The sequence below is a fragment of the Rhinatrema bivittatum genome, chromosome 1, assembly GCF_901001135.1.
Source record: "Rhinatrema bivittatum chromosome 1, aRhiBiv1.1, whole genome shotgun sequence".
NCBI lineage: Eukaryota > Metazoa > Chordata > Amphibia > Gymnophiona > Rhinatrematidae > Rhinatrema > Rhinatrema bivittatum.
Window position 1 is genome coordinate 821444752 of NC_042615.1, and position 23973 is coordinate 821468724.

Here is a 23973-nt window from a genome sequence, read left to right on the forward strand (position 1 = left end):
TGATCGCTGTTGCCAAGTGGCCCCACCACCGTTACCTCTCTCACCAAATCCTGCGTTCCACTAAGAATTAAATCTAAAATAGCTCCCTCTTTTGTAGGTTCCTGAACCAATTGCTCCATGAAGCTGTCATTTATTACATTCAGGAAGTTTATGTCTCTAGCAAGTCCTGATGTTACAATTACCCAGTCAATATTGGGGTAATTGAAATCTCTCATTATTACTGCACTGCCAAATTGGTTTGCTTCCCTCATTTCTCTTAGCATTTCATCATCTGTCTGACCATTTTGTCCAGGTGGACGGTAGTATACTCCTATCACTATACTCTTACCCAACACACATGGGATTTCTACCCATATAGATTCTACTGAGCATTTACTCTCTTGTATGATCTTTATCCTGTTGGACTCTATACCCTCCCGGACATAAAGTGCTACACCCCCACCAAGTTGATCCTCCCTATCATTGCGATATAATTTGTAGCCTGATATAGCACTGTCCCATTCGTTATCCTCCTTCCACCAAGTCTCTGTGATGCCAATGATGTCAATCTCATTCACTGCTATACGCTCTAACTCTCCCATCTTACTTCTTAGGCTTCTGGCATTAGCACATGGTCATTTCAAAGTGTGTTTTTTGTTTGTATTAACAACCTGCTTTTCAGTTGTTTGGGGCAATTTGGAAATTTTTAGCTCAGGTGATTTTTTCCATATAGGCACATGGACTTTTTTTTTGGTTTTATTGGAAACTCTGTTGGGATGCCCTAATTCTCCTGATTCATTAGTATCCTTCAAGGATACATTTCTCCGAACCATGCACTGCTGAGTGACTGTCGGCTTTCCCCCTTGTTCTAGTTTAAAAGCTGCTCTATCTCCTTTTTAGAAGTTAGTGCCAGCAGCTTGGTTCCACTCTGGTTAAGGTGGAGCCCATCCTTTCGGAAAAGTCTCCCCCTTCCCCAAAGGTTTCCCAGTTCCCAGAAGCTTTGTGCAATGTCAGGTTTGAGTGCACTCAGTCAGTAATGAAGCAAGTATTTTCAGTGTTAACTTATACAGGTTACCTCCTTAATGTATCTGTAGAGGTAAAAGAAATCTAAACCAGTGATCAATGAATACTCACACACACACACACACACACACACACACACACACATTATTATTATGTAGAATGTAAAAAATAAGATTTAAGTAACTCAATAGTTAGTGAAACTATTTCTCATATAATAAATTGCTCTTACCCAAATACTTGCGGTCTGTGGAGAAATTCCTCCCTGAAAGAAAAAGAAATAGAAATGATTAAAATGCACATCTTGAACAAGCCCTGAGTCGGATCTTTTGCTCTCCTGGTTATCTGGGGTAGGGATGCTGTGGGTGTAAACTTCACGACCCCTGGGGGGAGGGGGAAGAGGTTCATTGAGTGACCTCTGGTGTCATCCTGAAGGCATTGCAGGGTCCCAGAAGGAGCCCGGGTGCAAGGTCTCAGGCCAGGACTTCCTCTACAATGATAACACTGGGTATGATGAGGAGCACAGCAGGGGCTGGGGATTATAAAACAGAGGAAAGTCCTGGGGTAATTGTGAATGAGGGCTCATGGCCTCAGGAGTCCCTCCCTGCTTCCAACTGAGCGGGAGACCCAATGGAGCAGGAGGAAACTGCAGGGTAAGAGAAAAATGTACATCTCAGAGTTCCCCCCAAATTACCAAACCAGGATATAGCATGATAAATATAAAACTAATACCCAAACACACACAGACTTTATCATCTCTAAATCATTCCAGGCCTGAATTCTGAGGACAATTTCAAATGATTTTAATGAACCTTTAGCTGGGTAAAAGTGGGGCTGACATTTGCCCTCCCCTCTGCGGGTAAGAGAAGCTGCATCCTGCGATGGCAAACAGAGGAGACAATTTTGTGTTTTCCATTTAAAACCTTTAGCTCAGGGGTGGCCAAGCTTTCACACACTAAGAGCCAAGGGATCAGATTGCCCAGCACCAAAGAGCCTCAGGTTTTCAAGGGAGGTGGGGTGTGGGGGAGGGGAGTCCCCCCTTCCCCATCAATCTCTCTCTCTCTCTCTCTCTCTCAATCTCTCCATCCTGTCCACCTCATCTCAGCAGCAGTTTCCACTCTGTCCCCACTCCTTCTGACCCCTCCTTTTCAATGCCCTCTCAGCTCTCTCTCACACACCTCTCCCATCACCCTTTTCTGGCCCTCACAAATTTACCCCCTCTCCACCAGCATTCACCGCTTTTCAAGTCACTTCCCCCAGAGGTATTCAGCTGCTCCCCCCTCCCGTGTCTCTCTCTCATCCTCTTCCCACTCCAATCACCATCGCTGTCGCTCTCATCCTTCCACCCCATCTCATCTCTGGCTTTTTTGAAGGAGTTAATAAACATGTGGATAAAGGTGAACAGGTAGATATAGTATACTTGGATTTTCAGAAGGCGTTTGACAAAGTTCCTCATGAGAGGCTTCTAGGAAAAGTAAAAAGTCATGGGATAGGTGGCGATGTCCTTTCGTGGATTGCAAACTGGCTAAAAGACAGGAAACAGAGAGTAGGACTGAATGGGCAATTTTCTCAATGGAAGGGAGTGGACAGTGGAGTGCCTCAGGGATCTGTATTGGGACCCTTACTGTTCAATATATTTATAAATGATCTGGAAAGAAATACGACGAGTGAAATAATCAAATTTGCAGATGACACAAAATTGTTCAGAGTAGTTAAATCACAAGCAGATTGTGATAAATTGCAGGAAGACCTTGTGAGACTGGAAAATTGGGCATCCAAATGGCAGATGAAATTTAATGTGGATAAGTGCAAGGTGATGCATATAGGGAAAAATAACCCATTCTATAATTACACAATGTTGGGTTTCACATTAGGTGCTACAACCCAAGAAAGAGATCTAGGTGTCATAGTGGATAACACATTGAAATCGTCGGTTCAGTGTGCTGCGGCAGTCAAAAAAGCAAACAGAATGTTGGGAATTATTAGAAAAGGAATGATGAATAAAAAGAAAAATGTCATAATGCCTCTGTATTGCTCCATGGTGAGACCGCACCTTGAATACTGTGTACAATTCTGGTCGCCACATCTGAAAAAAGATATAATTGCGATGGAGAAGGTACAGAGAAGGGCTACCAAAATGATAAGGGGAATGGAACAACTCCCCTATGAGGAAAGACTAAAGAGGTTAGGACTTTTCAGCTTGGAGAAGAGACGACTGAGGGGGGATATGATAGAGGTGTTTAAAATCATGAGAGGTCTAGAACGGGTAGATGTGAATCGGTTATTTACTCTTTCAGATAGTAGAAAGACTAGGGGACACTCCATGAGGTTAGCATGGGGCACATTTAAAACTAATCGAAGAAAGTTCTTTTTTACTCAACGCACAATTAAACTCTGGAATTTGTTGCCAGAGAATGTGGTTCGTGCAGTTAGTATAGCTGTGTTTAAAAAAGGATTGGATAAGTTCTTGGAGGAGAAGTCCATTACCTGCTATTAAGTTCACTTAGAGAATAGCCACTGCCATTAGCAATGGTTACATGGAATAGACTTGGTTTTTGGGTACTTGCCAGGTTCTTGTGACCTGGATTGGCCACTGTTGGAAATGGGATGCTGGGCTTGATGGACCCTTGGTCTGACCCAGTATGGCATTTTCTTATGTTCTTATGTTCTTCTTATGTTCTTATGTTCATTCTCCTCCCTGTCCCATCACCCCTTCTGCCTCTGTTTAATTCTCTTCTTTCACCAACTCTGGCTCTCTTACCCTCCCTTCCACCTTCACTACCTATAGCTCTCTCTCACCCACCCTCACTCTCCCTCCATTTTAAACCCTCTCCAACTGTCTCACCATGACACCATTTCTGTTTTTATGCCCCCACCCGCTAAATCTCCATTGCTGGCATCTTGCACACATCCTCCCTCCCTCTGGCTTTCTCACTCCTCTCTACTGCCTCGCCCCATTCTACCCCAATCTCTATTTCTCTCTGATGCCCCCCTCCACTCCCCAGTCTTATACAATACCCAATCCAGGTCTATTTCTTCCATGCAAACCAAGGTCCCCTCACTCCTGTGGCAGATCAGGGGCAGTGTGGCCATTGGGGAGGAATAAGGTGTCAGACAGTCCAATTTGCATTGCTGACATCAAGGAGATGGGGAGGGATAAAACATTCACCTTATCCTCATCTTCCTGTTATGGTTTGTGGGTATGTGGACCCTTGGCCCGAGATGAAAGTTGTTACCACCTGTGGGGGAGGAGCTCCACAGGTCTACACCGTTGGAAGGCGAGGTCAGGCACAGCAGAGAGCTCTATGTGAGACTGTGGAGGGGTCCCGAGGAGCCAGGAGAGATTCCCACAGTAGGTAGACAGGCTGGAGATAATACCTGGGCAGAGACACCCTAGGGGGAAGGTGCTAGGCAGGCCACAGAGCGGCAGGCGCGAGACTGGCCATGCAGGAGGTATTCCAGAGAGGGAACCCCGAGGTGCGGAGCTGTACAGCGAAGGAGGTGCTGATGCAATGATGTAGGCCAACCCATGGAGCAGGGAAGCCTTAATCAGGTCTCCAATGATGAAGTATGTTCAACCCCGAGGAGCGGGAAGCACTGACAGACTCTGTATAGCACAGAAGCACTGGCCCGAAGAGCGGGGAACTGCTGTCAGTCTTGTTCAGCACATTGGCACAATTCCTATGAGCGGGGAAGCACTGACAGTCTCTTGAATAGCACATAGGCACAGCCTCGAGGCGCGGGGAAGCGCTGAGAGTCTCTGTACAGCACATCGGCACAATCTCGAGGAACGGGGAAGCATTGAGGTAGAACTCCCGAGTGGTAAAGATGTTCCAGGGGGCAGCCCAGAAGAGCGAGGAGCCTTGTAGGGTAGAACTTCAGGAGACGCAGGGCCAGCCCCAAGGAGTGGGGGAGGCCAGGAGACCAAGTCCCCATAGAGTGCGCACACTGCCCCTGAGGAGCGGGTACCAGACAGAGTCCAAAGTCCAAGGAGTCCGATAGCGTAGCCACAGGAACACAGAGACAGGAGCTTGTACAGATGTAAGGAATTCGTTGCCAAGTCAGCTAGCTGGGAGCAAAGGTGGAGCTTAAGTACCTTGATCAATGACATCAATCAGGGACACCCTCAAGGCTTCCGCCGATGAGGCTTCAAAGTCGATGTGTCACGGCCACCACGAGGAGCCCTGGGGAACGTGGCAGTGAAGACTAGACTGTGCCGTAAGCAGACCCAAGGAGGGCAGGAGAATGGTGCAGGATGTAAGTAGATACGGTTGCAGCCGTCTGCGTCCGATGGGCATAACCTTTCCCCCGAAACATAAGCTCCTGCTTGTGATTTTCTCCACCCCCAAAACTCTCACAGCATTAACCCTTTTCACTTCACTGTCTCCAGACGTATTCACCCTTTCTTCAAGAATTCACCACCCCACACCTTCCCCACCATTCACTTCATGCATTCCCCTCGCTCCTTCTTCCTTGCCACAAATCATTCTGGCCTGATGGGAGCTCTGGGTGATTCCCTCCTGCCCTCTAATGTCAGCAGCATCAGAAGTGTTGGGAGCACTGTGAGGCCCTGGACCTGGGGCAGTCTGCACTCCAGCCCTTCCCCACCAGAGGGCCGGCCAGAGAAGGGCCCTCTACTCCAGGCAGCGGGTGGGGTGGAGGGGTTGGACCAGATAGGGAGGCCTGGAGCAGGACGAGACTGGTTCTTCTTTGCTATCCTGTGAGCTCCAGCCTCACCGCACTCCCTCCTGTCCTGCACTGCTGCTGTAGAGTAGGGATGAGCAGAGAAAAGCCTCTGATCCCTGTCCAGCCCCTCTGTTTCTTCTCTGCAGCAACCAGCAGCTCTATGAGCTCAGTAGGAAGGGAGTGGAGCAGGGACAAGACTGGCTCTTCTCTTCTCATTTCTATTGTGCGCTCTTCCTCCTCTAGTCCCTCCCCTCCTATCTCTGCTGGGATCTTCAATTCCCATGTGGTCAGGAGGGCAAGAGACATTTTCCTCATAATAGAGCCATATGTGGCTCCAGTGCCACAGGATGGCCTCAACTGACCGAATTTATTAAGATAATGTGTAATTTACAGTTAATAAAACAAGGAGAAAACCACCATAAAATATAAAATAATAGGAAATCACTAACCCTTCCAGAGTTACATTCTAGCTTAGGTTTATATTCCCAGTATAGTAAAAACTCTCCCTGGGACAGTGTTTAATTCAGTGAAGGTTACTCTTCTCAAACACTAAAAGAGAATGAATTTTAAGTTTGAACTATAACATTTTGACTGGTCATGGGGAGAACCACCACCAGCCACATACACCACCAGCACCTCAGCCATCCCGTCAATCTCTCAGCTCTCTCTAGGGGTGGGCCCCCGACGTGCACCATCTCTTATTAGCTCCATGGCAGGAAAGACCCTGGAGGTTCCTAGTGAAGATGCAATACAGCAGGATGCCACTGCCGACTCCCATGGAAGGACATTGCCAATGACACCTGGCCCCGTTCCTCCTAGGGTATGCGCGGTCTTTACCTCCTCAGTTTGAAAGGGCCAGTGACAGGAAGAGCCTGGAGGCACCCTTTGATGACATCACTCTTCAGGCCTATAAATGGCCTCTGCAGATGCTCATATACTACCTCGGCAACAGGTCTCCCTAAGTTCTTCGTAGAGCGAGATGACTCAGCATTCCCAAGTTCCTGGTCTTCTCTGGGTATTCAGTTCCTGGTCTTTGTTCCTGTCTTCAGTTCTTGTGATTGATTTTTTTTTCACAGCAGCAGGGAAATATATTTCCAGGTTTCAAAGGAATAATTGGGATATGCAATAAAATTGGGTCTCTGGTCCTTGGAGGCAGGCACCATTGAATTTCCTGCACAGGACTGGCATCAGTAGCCTGGGATATTCTTGGTGTTTGGGAACTTGCCAGGTTCTTGTGGCCTGGTTTGGCCACTGTTGGAAAGTGGATGCTGGGCTTGATGGACCCTTGGTCTGACCCAGCATGGCAATTTCTTATGTTCATATGTTCTTAAGACAGCACCATGAGCAGGCAGCAGCTGACAGAGGAGCATTAGGGGTTCAGAGGAGGAGGTGGGTCGAGGTTGGGGTTCATGGAGGTTCAGGGGTGAATCAAGCCTGTGGGAATAGGGAGGGGGTAGGTGTGGATCAAGGCCTTGGCTGTGGAAGTTACCCTTGTTAAATTTTTATAACTTGAGCGTTCTTTGTAACAATAAAGCAAAACAAAAGTGAACTTAAAATCACAAGTTTCTTTCCCTGCTCTGCTTTAGTGCTGCTCATGCACACTTACCACAGTGTCTTCCAATATGTCCTCAACGTCTCCAATAATGGGGTTGACAGCAGCACCTGCAGCGTCGAGGAGGGCAGTGGCATCTGGATAATAAAGAGATGAAACGAGCTGTGTAACTAAAGACTGCTCTGTCACTGAAGCTATCATTTTCATACAAGTCTTAATCTTTTGGTCACTGAAACAACAATTTCTCTACAAAAGTATTGGAAATGGTCATCAAGCTTCAGCGAAAGATGACGTTATTTTTATAATTGAAAGAAACCATTTTATAGTAATGGGAATCACAGATTCAGATAACTTTATTGACATGACAATTTTATATGTGGATTTTCAATTGTCCGCACATGTAAAAAGCGGGGTTTTCCCGTGTGGCTGGGGCTTGCGTGCGCTGTGCGCATTTTAAAACGGGCCTGGCCACGCGTGTATACCCCGCTACGCGCACAAGTGCCGGGCCTCTCCAGGAGAGGGAGCGGGTTCTGGGCGGGGGGTGGTCTGGGAGAGCGCCATTGTAGGCTGTCCTGGCGAAGCGCGTGCTGGCAGCCGGCCGGCGCGTGAAAGTTGCTTCTGCTCCAGAAAAGCAGTAAGTAGAAAAAAAAAAAAAAATTAGGGATCAGGAGGGTGGGGGGTTGTAGCTAATTAAATTTTAGCCAGGAAAGGAATAAGAATGGAACGCATGAACGGATCGGGGGCCCCCCTTGCCAAATTCAATGTGTCTGCCTCCCGACGAATACGAATACCTAATGTAATGTATGCGGTCCCTCTGCACATCCCTATTATGTGCCCCTGCCAGAAATTGTATGTTGGAAATCAACACGCATGATAAAGGCCAGAATCATCGAACATAGATCCAGTATTAATATTCAATGGGAAAATGCACCCCTAGTGGCACACGGGGTGGCTCAGCCGCAAATTATCTCTGACCTAAGGTTTCTTGTTATTGATGTGTTATCTCCTCCACGTCGAGGGGGAAACTTTTCTGAAATGGTTATTCGTAAAGAGCAAAAATGGCTTTATAATCGTAATAGTATCTCTCTACACGGCCTCAATAATGAGATCGAGTGGTCCTTTTTCACTTAGTGTGGGTGTTTTCAGTTTCCTTTCACATCCTAGCTGTCTTGGGTCTGATCTCTTTTGATTGGTTGGCGGTTTTCGCGCCATATTTACAGTATTTAAAGGACTTCATTGTCATTGTATCTGTGCACTCCCGGTTATCTCGAGTTGAAATTTACACAGGTACGTGTATGCTTTGTTAGTTATACCAGTGACATAGGTTCCCCATCAATATGTTGTTCCACCCTATAATGTACTTCTGTTTGTATTTTCAGATTTGATAATCTTTTGTCTATCCCTCCCGATGCAACCTTGCAGTGAAACACGGGATCCGTGTCGGGGGACCTGCTGCAATCCTTTGATGTATATTTCAGAAATAGTGCAGTTGCCGTACCAGGTAAAACTTTTATAAGAACATTTATTTATTTATTTTATTTATATTCTTTTTTATACCGAAATATAGCAGAATGCCTTCATTCCGGTTTACAGTGTAACAGTGTAACCAATTTATACAGAGAACAGGTATAACATATAGATTATAACATTATACAAGAATAGAATATATATATATATTTATAACATCTCGGCAAAGGCAGAGTATAACAAGTTAGCATGAGACAAAAGGGATTAATTATGCATATTAACATATATATAAAAACTATTGTGTGGATGTTTACTTTACTCTGCACTATTTCTTTATATTGTTGGATGAATTAAAACGGTGTTTGGATGCATTCCAATGACCAACCAAAAAGTGGGTCCTACGAGTGATCACACTCCACCGGTTGGTCAATGAATACAGTGCTTCAATTTACCAAGATCTCAAGGCTGGGTCCAAGCTTCAAAAGCTTCTTTGCCTGAGATTACTATGGTGGGTGCTGGGCGTTTTGACAGCCAACACCCTTTTGTTTGTTTATGCTTCCTTAAACTGTTGTAAGGTCTATTTGTCATGAACACCTCCATGCCCTTCAGAAGTGAGTGACCAACCAGCTTGCACTTGATGACATGCATGGGGATAAGATATGACAGGAGGCACACTCCAATCAATATGCGTAAAAAGGACTTACCTAATGGTTAAGCTCTTGATTTGAGCATACCAATATGCTCAGGTTTTTACTGCCTTCTCTAGATGTGCTTCCCCGAAATGTTGGAATGGTTGCGAGCTAAATGGTACATGCTTGCATGTTTGACTGTCATGTCCACTAGTGGTATCTTTTTGGCAGGATATTGAATGGAAAATAGGTTAATGGGTAATAATTCTTTTTCTCTATCTCCCTTTGTGGGGTTGTTGGGTTATTGGAAAGACACCATGGAAACAATCTCAGCCATGGATAAAGTTCTTACTAATCACTCTATTCATGCTGCCAGGCACATGATTGCATTGTTGTGGAAGAGAGCTCATAGCATGTCTCAGTGGCATTCCCACATGGATGAAATTGCAATTATTTAGAAAATTACTTATTCCTTAACGGAAAACCTGTTAAATATAATCTCAACTAGAAGAAATTTTGGCACTATCTGCAAAAATAAATCCATTCTGTGTGGGCCATCGGGGATAAACCCTTCCATGTTTTCTCGGAGTTTGGGTGAGTCTGGTATTGCCCGACAAGAACCTGAGTATTGTATTTTGTGAATATGTGAGAATGTTGCTCTCACTTTGTTCTAACAATTGCTCTTGAATGTATTCCAGTCTGTTAAAATAAAAATTATTAAAAAAGTGATTTTATGACTCTGAGGGAGAGGGTAAAGCAAATATGTGCACAGGAGTTTTCTGCACTCTATAGACTTCAGTAAACCTGGAGGTTTCTGCTCAATATTCTTAGATAATATAAAGATTTCTTACCCTGATAGAAGCAGCTCAGAGCCACCACCAGAAAGGCAACTGCGATCTTCATGGCTGGGTTGGTTGTATATTGAGTTCTGAGCTTCGATACACAGAGGAGTCTGAGAAGAGAAGTCGGTGCTCGAGCTCATATATTCACTGAATGCCACCCTCACTCCACCCAGGATCTCAGGAGACAACGCAAATGGTGTCGTCATTCATGACATCTTTGCTAACATGAGAAAAGAACACAGCGATGCCCTAACTGACGCATGATCATTATTAATCCAAGGAAGGACACGGGTACAAATCACATAATATTCTGTGTCCTGATTTCAACATGAAACAGATGAACATAAATGGAAACTATGAATGAGACAAAAGGACCTAAATAGATTTACCAAAAGGAGAGTCAAGATGGGGGAATATGATACAAAATGTTAAATATCAAAAAGGTATTAATAATGTACAGAAATCAAACCTTTTTTGTTGGAAATGAAGCTGTAGAACATGGGGTCATGATATGATGCTACAAGTAGGTAGACTCAGAAGCAATGTCATGAGGGAAGGATGCTTTCTTTGTTAAACTCCTCTCAGAAGACCCCCAGGATTTATTATACTAGATTTTAGCAGGAGAACTGAAGGGGGAAACAGTAAATCTTCCCCTAGGAGGATCAGACATGCGAGGAGGTCTAAATCTGACTTAGAAAAGTGGGCTTCTTGGACCAAGGTTTGCCAGAGGCAGATGAAGGCACAGAGGTAGGAACCATAATTGTCACAAACTAAATAAAAATATCAATGAAGCAGATCAGATGAAAATGTTTTAGAACATCATAAATCAATGAAAACCATCATAAACAGAGTGTGTGTTTGATAGAACATGTGTAAGTGACTAACTAAATATGATTGTGTGTGAGAAATAACAGTCTGTGCAGCATCCCTCCCCCCAAACCACTGCTATCTCAGGGTGAGTGGAAAGTGGAAATCAGTAGGGATGTGAATCGCGCTTCGGACGATTGAAAATATCGTTGATATTTTCTAAATCGTCAGAAATCGGGGGCCCCCCAAAACAATAGGAAAACCCCACGATATTGATCGTGGGGGTTCCCTTATCGTTTTGGGGGAGGGCGGGAAAAACGGCACTCAAAAATAACCCCTAAACCCACACCGACCCTTTAAAAGTAACCCCTTAGCTTCCCCCACCCTCCCGACCCCCCCCCCAAACCTTTTTACAGGTACCTGGTGGTCCAGTGGGGGTCCCGGGAGTGATCTCCCGCTCCGGGCTGTCCTCCGGCTCCAGGGCCATCGGCTGCCAGTAATCAAAATGGCGCCGATGGCCCTTTGCCCTTACCATGTGACAGGGTATCCGTGCCATTGGCCGGATCCTGTCACATGGTAGGAGCACTGGATGGACAGGGCCATTTTGTGCTCCTACCATGTGACAGAGGCTGACCAATGGCATGGGTAGCCCCTGTGACATAGTAAGGGCAAAGGCTATCGGTGCCATTTTGATTACTGGCAGCCGATGGCCTTAGTGCAGAAGATAGCTCCCAGACCCCCGCTGTACCACCAGGGGCTTTTGGCAAGTCTTGGGTGATCCTCCTGACCCCCACAAGACTTGCGTAAAGTATAATACAATTCAGAAATTTAGAAAAGTCAATCATTATAGTAAAACCGTACTAAAATAAATAAATATTTCAAAAACAGCTCATGAATAGAACATTCTCAAAACTCATGCACAATTTCCCAAACTCCAATTAATTTTTCAAAAGTGAAGACTCAAAGAACATCTAATAACAAGTAAGGATTAAAAGCTTCCCACATTGCACTCTTCATGCCAGGGAGCTTCTGCTTTCATGTCAGCCTGCGATTGTTGGGGATTATTAGCTGGAGGGAAAGTAAAGGGAAGGCATAAACTTTCTTCTGTCATACACATGTTCATCTGCTCTCAAATAGATACACACTTGAAGAAGCTGAGGGGGGATATGATAGAGGTCTTTAAGATCATGAGAGGTCGTGAACGAGTAGATGTGACTCGGTTATTTTCACTTTCGAATAATAGAAGGACTAGGGGGCATTCCATGAAGTTAGCAAGTAGCACATTTAAGACTAATCGGAGAAAATTCTTTTTCACTCAACGCACAATAAAGCTCTGGAATTTGTTGCCAGAGGTTGTGGTTAGTGCAGTTAGTGTAGCTGGGTTCAAAAAAGGTTTGGATAAGTTCTTGGAGGAGAAGTGCATTAATGGCTAGAAATCAATTTTACTTAGGGAATAGCCACTGCTATTAATTGCATCAGTAGCATTAGTGTTTGGGTAATTGCCAGGTTCTTGTGGCCTGGTTTTGGCCTCTGTTGGAAAGAGGATGCTGGGCTTGATGGACCCTTGGTCTGACCCAGCATGGCAATTTCTTATGTTCTTACTCGCTGTCTCACATAAGCTATCACCATGCTCTCTCTCACTCACACACACACACACACTTTCACATATGCTCTTACTGACACACAACTCACCTGGTGTCGTCATTTGTGAGATCTTTGGAGTTTCTCCAAATTTCAAGCCTTGTACAAGTGCCAATGTCCTACAGCTGATCATGAGCTTCTCTGAGAAAAGAACACAGTGATGCCCTAACTGACGCATGTTCATTATTAATCCATGGAAGGACACGTGTACAAATCACATAAAATTCTCTGTCCTGATTTCAACTTGAAACAGATGAACAGATATGGAAACTCTATGGAATGAGACAAAAGAACCTGAATAGATTTACCAAAAAGGTGAGTCGAGATGTGGGAATATGATAGAGATGTGCATCGTTTTTTGTGTTCGTGTCGTTCTTCGTTTTTCGGCCGCCATGGAAAATGTCGTTTTTTTTCAGTTCGGGTCTTTTTTTTCGCGAAAAATCAATTTTTAGTTAGTGCGCGCTAACTCCCCATTTGTGCGCGCTAACTCCCCATTAGTGCGCACTAACTCCCGTTAGTGCGCACTAACAAAAAACGTTAGATTTTGTTACTTTTTGTTACTTTTTGTTAGTTTTTGTTAGTGTGCACTAACTCCCGTTAGTGCGCACTAACGGGGAGTTAGCGCGCACTGACTCCCGTTAGTGCGCACTAATCGGAAAAACGAATTTTTGCGAAAAAATGGGAACATCCTGATTTTTTTCGGGCTCCCTGAAACATGCCGAATTGGACAATTTCGTTGCAATTTTCCAATTCGGCAAAAACGAATGCACATCTCTAGAATATGATACAGATTTTTAAACTCTGAAAAGGTATTAATAATACACACACCCTCTCACACATAAATGTTCACATATATTCATACACACATATGCACACACACACTGTCACATATGCTCTTCCTGATGCACAGACACACACACACAAACACACACATAAATGTTCACATATATTCATACACACATATGCACACACACACACACACTGTCACATATGCTCTTACTAATACACAGACACACACTCTCTCACACACACATGCTCACATACTGGGAGGTCAGGTAGGCCCCATGTAATGTGGTGCCAGGCTCGCTGTGCTAGCCTGATAGGCTGGGGGGGTTGGGGGGGCATGAGGGGGTGGGTGAGCACATTTTCCCTCGTGGACTGGTTGGCTGCTTGCAGCCATTGGAGTAGTTGGTGGTTTAAATTTAAACCACTGGGATTTTCGGGAACTGATTGGTTCCCTGGGGGCTGGTGTAGTCAGGAGTGGGAGGAGTTGGGGTTGGGCTTTTGGTGAGCAGCTGAGCAAGCGCCACTTGTCTGCTGCTGCACCCGATGCGACATCTCCTCTGCTGCCTCGGTGGTTTCCACGCCTTCATTTGTGTTGCTAAGGCCCACATGGAGTCAGAGGAGGTGGCGATGTCAAGCGGGGAGGAGCCTTGTTAGTCCTGTGGGGGTAGGCCTGTCCCAGGAGCAGAGGCGGCCTGACTGATGCGTCTGTTCCTCCCTCAGTGAACGGTGAGGGCTCTGCGGTGGCAAAGGAGTGTAGGCGCCGTCTGTTTTCTGTGTTCTCTTCCTGTGTGGGAATGCGGGTCTCAAGCGTTTTCTGGGCGGGGGGCGGGCCTCCCGCTCCCGGGTGCGCAGCAGCAAGGCCGTGAAGGCTAAATCAAGGGCAGGCGTTCCTTTGGTCGCTAATTCGCCCAATGAGAATGCCCTTCCTTGCGTGAGACTTTGGAGAGTAGCTTGCCAACCAGCTCCTGCTTTGGCTGTGCATGTGGAGCTGTCTGGTGCTGAAGCAGTAGGCAGTGCTGTTGCCAGCGATGCTGCTGGTTATATTTCTCAGCCAGGTCAGTGCAGGGCCCCATTGCAGGGGTTAGGGGTGCTGGGCTTGGCTTTGGATGGGATCGCGGCAGGTGCAGTGATCGGCTGGTGTGGGACTTCTGGTGGAGGCCCCTTTGGGAACCGAGGGTGCTGTCCCTGCCCCCTGTCCCGGTTTTCCTGGCGACTGGGGGTTTGGTATGAGCGGCGTTCCTGGGTGTCCCTGGGGTTCTTGGGACACTTGCGGTCCATTTCCTCCATCTTGGGGGGAGGGCCTGATGGCTCCTTGGTTTGGTTATTACCCTCCTAGGCAGTCCTCTTATGTCTCCCTTTGGGGTTTCAACTCTGGTCGTTGGCCTGGGGCTTCGGGCCAGGACTCTTTTGGCCCTGGCTCTTAGCACCGGCCCTCCTTCTCAAGCGGTTCTCAAGGGTCCTCTGGGGGCCCAGTAATGTCTGGGTTTTCTGGGCCTGCAGTTTCTGCTGTCCCTTCTGTTTTACAGACACATTCGGATAGTGTGTCTGCTGATGGTCCTGGGCCTTTGCACTGGGAAGGATGGTGCAACGATCCTGTCTCTGCAGTTTCAAATACCGCTGATACTGTTCTCCCAAACCCTCATGGAGTTGATCCTGCCAGTGAGCAGCCAGGTGAGTTACCTCCTTTTTATGGCGGGGAGGTGTCGGTCTCTGTTCTGGGTGAATTACCAGTTTCAGTCAGAGTGCTTTGGCCTCTTTGGTGGGAGTTTCTGTTTTATCTGCTACAATCCTTGTGCTTTGAAGAAGCAGGAGAAGTCTAGGTGTAAGAAGAAGAGGTCCAGATCTAGTTTGCCAGACCCTTCATCCTCTTCTTCCATAGAAACATAGAAATGATGGCAGAAGAAGACCAAACGGCCCATCCAGTTTGCCCAGCAAGCTTTCACACTTGGTTTTTTTTATCATACTTATCTGTTACTCTTGGACTTAGTAACCTTTTGGTTCTATTTCCCTTCCACCACCACCATTAATGTAGGGAGCAGTGTTGGAACTGCATCTAAGTGAAATATCTAGCTTAATTGGTTAGGGGTAGTAACTGCCACAATAAGCAAGCTACTCCCACACTTATTTGTTTACCCAGCCTGTGCAATTTAGTCCTTGTTGGTTGTCTGAATATAAATCCACTTTTCTTCATTCCCCCTGCTGTTGAAGCAGTGAACTGCGCTGCATATGTATTTCAAGTGAAGTATCAGGTTTAATTGATTCGAGGTAGTAACTGCCGTAACAAGCCAGCTACGCCCACACTTATTTGTTTATCCAGACTATGTAATTCAGTCCTTGTTGGTTGTTGTCTGAATATACATCATATTTTCTTCATTCTCCCCTGCCGTTGAAGCAGAGAGCTATGCTGGATATGCATTGAAAGTGAAGTATCAGGTTTATTTGGTTTGGGGTAGTAACCGCCGTAACAATCAAGCTGCTCCCCACTTTTTTGTGAATGCAAATCCTTTTTTCCACATTTCCTCTTGCCGTTGAAGCAAAGAGCAATGTTGGAGTCACATAAACGTGTGTATGTTTATTGAATAAAGATATTATCTTATCTCCAGGTAGTAGCCGTCATTCCCGCAAGCCACCCTCTCTTCATTCACATCCTCTAGACTTTATGGATCCACAGTGTTTATCCCACACCCCTTTGAAGTCCTTCACAGTTCCTCTTCTTCCTCTTCTTCCTCTTCTGTCCCTATATCTGCTGGATCGAGCAAGAAGGGGGGAGGGGTCTAGTGAGAATGGTTCTGAAGGGGGGGGGGGGGTTCCTGCTTTAGTTAGCTTATCAGAGTTATGGGAGGATGTACCTAGATCCTTGAGCAGGAAAATTCGTCAGAGTAAATATATAGATATTTTTCAGTTGTTAGAGGGGCATAAAGGCATGAAGAGGGAGAAGAAGGAAAAATGTGGCATCGAGTGATTCCTGGGGACTCAAAAGAGGGTGGCACGCAATGTTCTCAATTGGATCCGTTCCTTCCTCCGGCTCACTAATGTGGTGGGGTGGAGTGATCCTACTCAATATGGTCCTGTGCTTGCCTATGCAGATATATGAGGGGTGGTCACGGCTCAACTGTGATGAGAAATTCCATGACAAGATGAAGTAAAACAAATTTATGATGTGGGGTATGAGAGATGGAGGGCTTTGGTTGACCCAGATGAGCGCTAAGATGGGTCTTCTGCTGGGCTTAATGTCAAAGGAGTTTCCAACAGGTCTGGAGAATGGTCCTTTCATTCAGGAGCAGGTTAAACTGGATTATCGGATGTATGCTGGAGGTTCAACCATTCTACTTGCAACTTTCCGATTGCAAGTTCAAGCATGTTTGCTCCAGCTGCGGGTCTGGTCACCCCGCCTCTATGTGTACAAAGCGATCTGGGGATGGGAATGTTGGGGGTGTCTCCACAAAAATCTCCTCTAAATGAACTTTTCATTTAGCCCATCCGGGCTTCCATGATGTTGCCCTGGCTGGAGAGGTACCAAAATGTTGAGGTGGCACTTTTCATGTTTCACGGTTTTGAGTTTGGATTTTCCATTCCTTTTGTGGATCTGGTGAATATTGGTGGAGGCAACAAAATGAGGATTAGAAGCCAAGATGTCCAAAATTCAATCCTTTATTGGAGACTTAAAATCTTAAAAACGCCCGACTCAGGCCGAGTTTCGCCCTCTACCAAAGGGGCTGCATCAGGGGCTACAACACATAAATGAATACATACATAATAGTAAATAAAACAAATAGTAAAACACATGACATATGACATATAAAATGGTAACATGGAAAGTGGACACATAAAAAGTGAAAAAATGAATTGTATAAAAACATACCTCTGTTATATCAAATCATATTCATGTATGCACAGATGGAGTATGAAAAAATGCGTCATATGGTCTGGAAGATGTAACAAAAAATAAATCACTACAAATATAATCCAAAATAGGTTAAAGAGAAAGAGTAGAAAGTAATGAATTACACAGAAAAAATAAATAAAAATATAAAAAATAATAATAATAAATATTTTACCTCTAAGCAGAAATGTCATTAAACATATGACCAAAGAATTGTGATCAATTGTGGTTCATGAGTAGGCACCTAGGCTGCATACTGCATATAAAAAAGTCAGAAAGAGAATAAATTCAAAAAATAGCTTATACACCATAGATGCTTTGCTGTGACAGGAATGTCTATAACTAACCACACTAAGGGGTAGATTTTAAAACAGCGCGCCTTCGCGTACTTTTGTGGGCGCATCAGGCGCAAACAAAAGTACGCTGGATTTTAGTAGATACGCGCGTAGCCGCTAAAATCCTGGATCGGCGCGCGCAAGGCTACCGATTTCATGAAGCCGGCGCGCGCCGAGCCGCGCAGCCTGCCGCCGTTCCCTCCGAGGCCGCTCCGAAATCGGAGCGGCCTCGGAGGGAACTCGCTTTCGCCCTCCCCTCCCCTTCCCCTCCCTTCCTCTATCTAACCCACCCCCCGGCCCTATCTAGACCCCCCCCTACCTTTATCGGGGGATTTACGCCTCCCGGAGGGAGAAGTAAATCCCCACGTGCCAGCGGACCGCTAGCGCGCCGAGACACGACCCTGTGGCGGTTACGGAGGGCGTGGCCATGCCCCCGGGCCCGCCCCCTGAAATGCCGCATCCCGCCCCCGAAATGCCGCGTCCCGCCCCCGAAACACCGCGCCGATCCAACACGCCCCCGACACCCCCCTCTCGAAAAACCCCGGGACTTACGCGAGTCCTGGGGCTCTGCGCGCGCCGGTAGGCCTATGGAACATAAGCGCACTGGCGCGCAGGGCCCTGCTCGCGTAAATCCGGGTGGATTTACGCGAGCAGGGCTCTTAAAATCCGCCCCTAAGTGGGGTATCACCAATGTAAGGAACCTGTAAAACATATGCGAGTCAAAATAAAACTCTTTACTATCTTAATTGGCACAGAGTTGTATATAAAAAATATGTATGGAAATTGCTCCGTTTTAAATAACTCAAACTTGAATGTCAAAAACCACGGATATATAATTAGTAAAACCGCGGGTACATATTTACTATAAAAAACATTATACGAGTTGTTGTGTTTCCATACACGGACAGTCCCAACACACACCTCACATATAACTCTATAACATCTGAAATGGTATAAAGTTATATATAGATAAAAAATTACTGCGTTATGGATACCTCAAGTTTAAATGTCAATAATAGTGGATGCGGATGTAGATTTACTGTAACTAGCACTAGTGACGGTTAGATTTGTAATCTCTATGCAGCGCACATCATATCAATAAGATAGGGATAAAGATCAATATAATAGAGCTTAAATGCACAAAACATGTATCAACAATGAAACTATGCAAAAAGATCACACAATAACTTAAAATGCATAACCAGACCGCATTTCAGTATTGTAACTTGCTACACCCGATATCTTAAAAAGTGTGCATATTAACTCAAAAAATACCCGGTTACCTCTCACAAACCGTATTGGTATTAAAACTAATAAACTAAACTCACCCATTTCTTTGATTGCACCAAGTCACGTATCTTCACTGTGCATTTAAAAAGACAGGGCAGACTCAGAAAGGGGTTTTAAACGCTGAAAAAACGCGCGAAAAAGTCGCGTCAGTCAAATAAAGGGGGCGTGTACCCAAATACCCCGTATGTGACAACTAATGTCAATCAAAATGAGGGGGCGTGTACTCAAATACTCCGCATGTGACAGCTAGCGCTGCTGATTTGAAAAGCTGTTCCGGTTGGCTCCAATAAATATAAAAACACACTGCTGTATAGAAATGTAACAAACTAAGGGGGTCATTTATCAAAATGCGGTAAGGCGTTTTCGCATGCGTTAAGGGCTTATCGCATGCAAAAAGCCCCGTTTTCGCATGCGATAGGCCTTTAACGCATGCGATAAGCCCTTAACGCATGCGAAAACGTGTTTACCGCATGCGATCGCACCATATCGTATGGTGCGATGCAAATTTAAAAAATGGGAGGGGTTAGGGGTGGAGAGTGGGCTGGGTTAGCTTCTCTGCAAAGAGCTATTGCACAGCCATAATGCAGATTTTAACTACACCTCTTTGAAATGTGTTAGGAAGTGTGATAGCAGCCGTGACCATGCGGTAAGGTTTTATCTCCATTTGTGATGTGTCCCGTACGGCGTATTTCAGATGATTTGAAGGCTCCAGAGCCCTGGGGAGAGAGAGAGCGAGAGAGAGCACCTTGCTATAGTGTCGTTTCCCTAGACAGCTATTTGTATCCCTATGAGAGGCCCACCTAGTAACTCGAGGTGGGGATTAGGTATGAGTGTAGGGGGTTGGGGGCCACTTTCACATTCAACATGAGACGTAAGAACAGAACAGTGGTCTCTTGTGAAGCTTTGCTGGCCTTCGGAGTGAGGAAACTCACTCCAAGATGAGATTTGGGCAATGTTCTCTCAAACTAGCTTGTTGTTGCCCAGGTAGAGTGTCCATCAAGCTAGGTGGAGAGAACATTGTCCAAATCTCATCTTGGAGTGAGTTTCCTCACTCCGAAGGCCAGCAAAGCTTCACAAGAGACCACTGTTCTGTTTGTACGTCTATGTTGAATGTGAAAGTGGCCCCCCAACCCCCTACACTCATACCTAATCCCCACCTCGAGTTACTAGGTGGGCCTCTCATAGGGATACAAATAGCTGTCTAGGGAAGAGACATTATAGCAAGTCTCTCTCTCTCTCTCTCTCTCTCTCTCTCTCTCTCTCTCTCTCTCTCTCTCTCTCTCTCTCTCTCTCTCTCTCTCTCTCTCTCTCTCTCATATATATATATTGAATGCAGAGAATACATCAGGTTTGGCACTTATCACAGAATCTGAAATGGTATTGCAATGTGCACTAACTTAGCTCTTTGCACAGGTAATTATCACAAATTGTGATAAATAGCATAAAACACATGCGGTACGTACTGCATTTTGATAAATCCAGGCCTAAAATCGTGATTGCTCATGTCCTAGAATAAAAAGAGGCAAATGAGTGCAGTGAATTCATTAAGCGGAAGATCGCGCTAAGCATTGAAAACAACAAAACCCACAGCGGTGTGTATGGAAACCATCCTTGCATCAAAACAACTCTAAAAAGAATGCTGAAGTTAAAGGAAATATGGAATCCAGAAGTCTATTGATTGGTGTATTCTGCTATTTAAAGTGGTATTAAGTTATAAAACATCCTGCCCTACTAACTACACTAAAATTATGAAAAAAGCAAATCTATCAGTAAAATTATTATTCCTTAAAAAACTACTCTAAAAAACAATGAACTAATAAAATGGAATGGAAATGAAAGAATGTAATAAATAAATAAAATATATAAAATAAAATGAAAATATGAAATATAGAATATAATAAAAAATAGATAAAATATGCAAGCTAGTACAATAAAAGAATGAATAAATAAATGGATACTTGTAAAAAATAAATAAATAAAAACAGAAGAGGTATATATAAATAATAATACTATGACCTATTGAGGGTAAAATGAAATAAAACAACTACCAGACCAATATGGTGCATATTCATAGGAACACTGAGTAGTCGATTTCAAGATTTAAACCACATGGTTCTACAGTATTAAATTCAAAAATATATTTTTGTTCCAATTGTAACAGTAAACTATCTAAATCTCCACCTCTCCAAGTGAGAACAGGCTGTTGCAATACACAAAATTTATAATCTTCAAATTTATGGTTTTTTTCTAATGTGTGGGATACCAAAGGTTTTGTTTCTATTTTTCCATTAATACTACTCTTATGTTCTATTATTCTTTTGTTAAATTGTCTTACAGTTTTACCAATACACATCTTTCCACATGGACAAAATACTATATAAATGACACCTTAGCTTTTGCAGTTAGTAAAACTATTGAGTTTTAAACGTTTTACTTCTACCCGGAATATTCAAAACTGGTTTTCATGTTAACATTGCAGACAGAGCAGTGCCACAAGGACGGTGTTGCCGTACGGCCGGCGCCATTTTGCTGTACGGCAAAGCAAAATGGCGCCGGCCGTACGGCAACACGAGTCGAGCGCAGGAGGTCGTTCCCGGACCCCCGCTGGACTTTTGGCAAGTCTTGTGGGGGTCAGGAGGCCCCCCCAAGCTCGCCAAAAGTCCCTGGGGGTCCAGCGGGGATCTGGGAGCGCTCTTCTACACTCGTGACGTCGGGGAACACAAACCAAAATGGCGCCGGCGCTACCTTTGCCCTGTCATATGACAGGGCAAAGGTAGCGCCGGCGCCATTTTCTATCAACGCGCCCGACGCCCGAGAGTGGAAGATCACAACGGGACCCCCCCACTGGACCCCAGGTAATTTAAGACATTTTGGGGGAGGTTCTGGAGGGTGGGGGATTTATTTTAAAGGGTCGGGGTGGGTTTTAGGGATGTTTTAATGTGCCGGTTTTCCCGCCCTCCCCCAATTCACGATTTACACGATATTTAGAAAAACAAAACTGCGCCGATCCGATTCCCTCCCCCCCCCCCCCAGCCAAAATCGATCATTAAGACGATCGATCACACGATACACATCTCTACAACGCATGTATCTGGATAAGTGTCAGCCCCTATAGACAAGTAGATATTCATCCACTGCCACTTACCTAAGTAAGTTCTTACTTATCTGACTAAGAGACGCTGAATAAGAACATAAGAACATGCCATACTGGGTCAGACCAAGGGTCCATCAAGCCCAGCATCCTGTTTCCAACAGTGGCTAATCCAAGCCATAAGAACCTGGGAAGTACCCAAAAACTAAGTCTATTCCATGTTACCATTGCTAATGGCAGTGGCTATTCTCTAAGGGGTAGATTTTTAAAAAGCGCGCCTTCGCGTACTTTTGTTGGCGCATCAGGCGCAAACAAATGTACGCTGGATTTTAGAAGATACGCGCGTAACCGAGCGTGTCCGCTAAAATCCTGGATCGGCGCGCGCAAGGCTGCCGATTTCATGTAGCCGGCGCGCGCCGAGCAGCGCAGCCTGCCGCCGTTCCCTCCAAGGCTGCTCCGAAATCGGAGGGAACTCGCTTTTGCCCTCCCCTCACATTCCCCTCCCTTCCTCTATCTAACACACACCCCCCGGCCCTATCTAGACCCCCCCCTACCTTTGTCGGGGGATTTACGCCTCTTGGAGGGAGAAGTAAATCCCCGTGCGCCAGCAGGCCGCTAGCGCGCCGAGACGCAACCTGGGGGCGGTTACGGAGGGCGCGGCCACGCCCCCGGACAGCCCCGGGCCGAAACCACGCCCCCGGGCCCGCCCCCGAAACGCCGCGTCCCGCCCCCAAAACACTGCGCCGATCCGACATGCCCCCGACACGCCCCCTCGAAAAATCCCGGGACTTATGGGAGTTCATCAACCATTTGGATGCCCAATTTTCCAGTCTCACAAGGTCTTCCTGCAATTTATCACAATCTGCTTGTGATTTAACTACTCTGAACAATTTTGTGTCATCTGCAAATGTGATTATCTCACTCGTCGTATTTCTTTCCAGATCATTTATAAATATATTGAACAGTAAGGGTCCCAATACAGATCCCTGAGGCACTCCACTGTCCACTCCCTTCCACGGAGAAAATTGTCCATTTAATCCTACTCTCTGTTTCCTGTCTTTTAGCCAGTTTGCAATCCACAAAAGGACATCGCCACCTATCCCATGACTTTTTACTTTTCCTAGAAGCCTCTCATGAGGAACTTTGTCAAACGCCTTCTGAAAATCCAAATATACTACATCTACCGGTTCACCTTTATCCACATGTTTATTAACTCCTTCAAAAAAGTGAAGCAGATTTGTAAGGCAAGACTTGCCCTGGGTAAAGCCATGCTGACTTTGTTCCATTAAACCATGTCTTTCTATATGTTCTGTGATTTTGATGTTTAGAACACTTTCCACTATTTTTCCTGGCACTGAATTCAGGCTAACCGGTTTGTAGTTTCCCGGATCGCCCCTGGAGCCCTTTTTAAATATTGGGGTTACATTTGCTATCCTCCAGTCTTCAGGTACAATGGATGATTTTAATGATAAGTTACAAATTTTTACTAATAGGTCTGAAATTTCATTTTTTAGTTCCTTCAGAACACTGGGGTGTATACCATCAGGTCCAGGTGATTTACTACTCTTCAGTTTGTCAATCAGGCCTACCACATCTTCTAGGTTCACAGTGATTTGATTCAGTCCATCTGAATCATTACCCATGAAAACCTTCTCCATTACGGGTACCTCCCTAACATCCTCTTCAGTAAACACCGAAGCAAAGAAATCATTTAATCTTTCCGCGATGGCCTTATCTTCTCTAAGTGCCCCTTTAACCCCTCGATCATCTAACGGTCCAACTGACTCCCTCACAGGCTTTCTGCTTCGGATATATTTTAAAAAGTTTTTACTGTAAGTTTTTGCCTCTACAGCCAACTTCTTTTCAAATTATCTCTTAGCCTGTCTTATCAATATCTTACATTTAACTTGCCAATGTTTATGCTTTATCCTATATTCTTCTGTTGGATCCTTCTTTCAATTTTTG

At 45.2% G+C, this 23973-nt stretch overlaps 1 long non-coding RNA gene across 1 annotated transcript; it reads right to left on the reverse strand.

The window, feature by feature from the left end:
- Window positions 1-1228: 1228 nt before the first annotated feature.
- LOC115082440 lies at window positions 1229-10307 on the reverse strand. Its single transcript, XR_003854170.1, has 3 exons — window positions 10185-10307; window positions 7292-7374; window positions 1229-1264 (listed from the first exon to the last, which is right to left on the reverse strand). It is a non-coding gene; the product is annotated as an uncharacterized LOC115082440 (long non-coding RNA).
- Between the last annotated feature and the right edge of the window lie 13666 nt (window positions 10308-23973).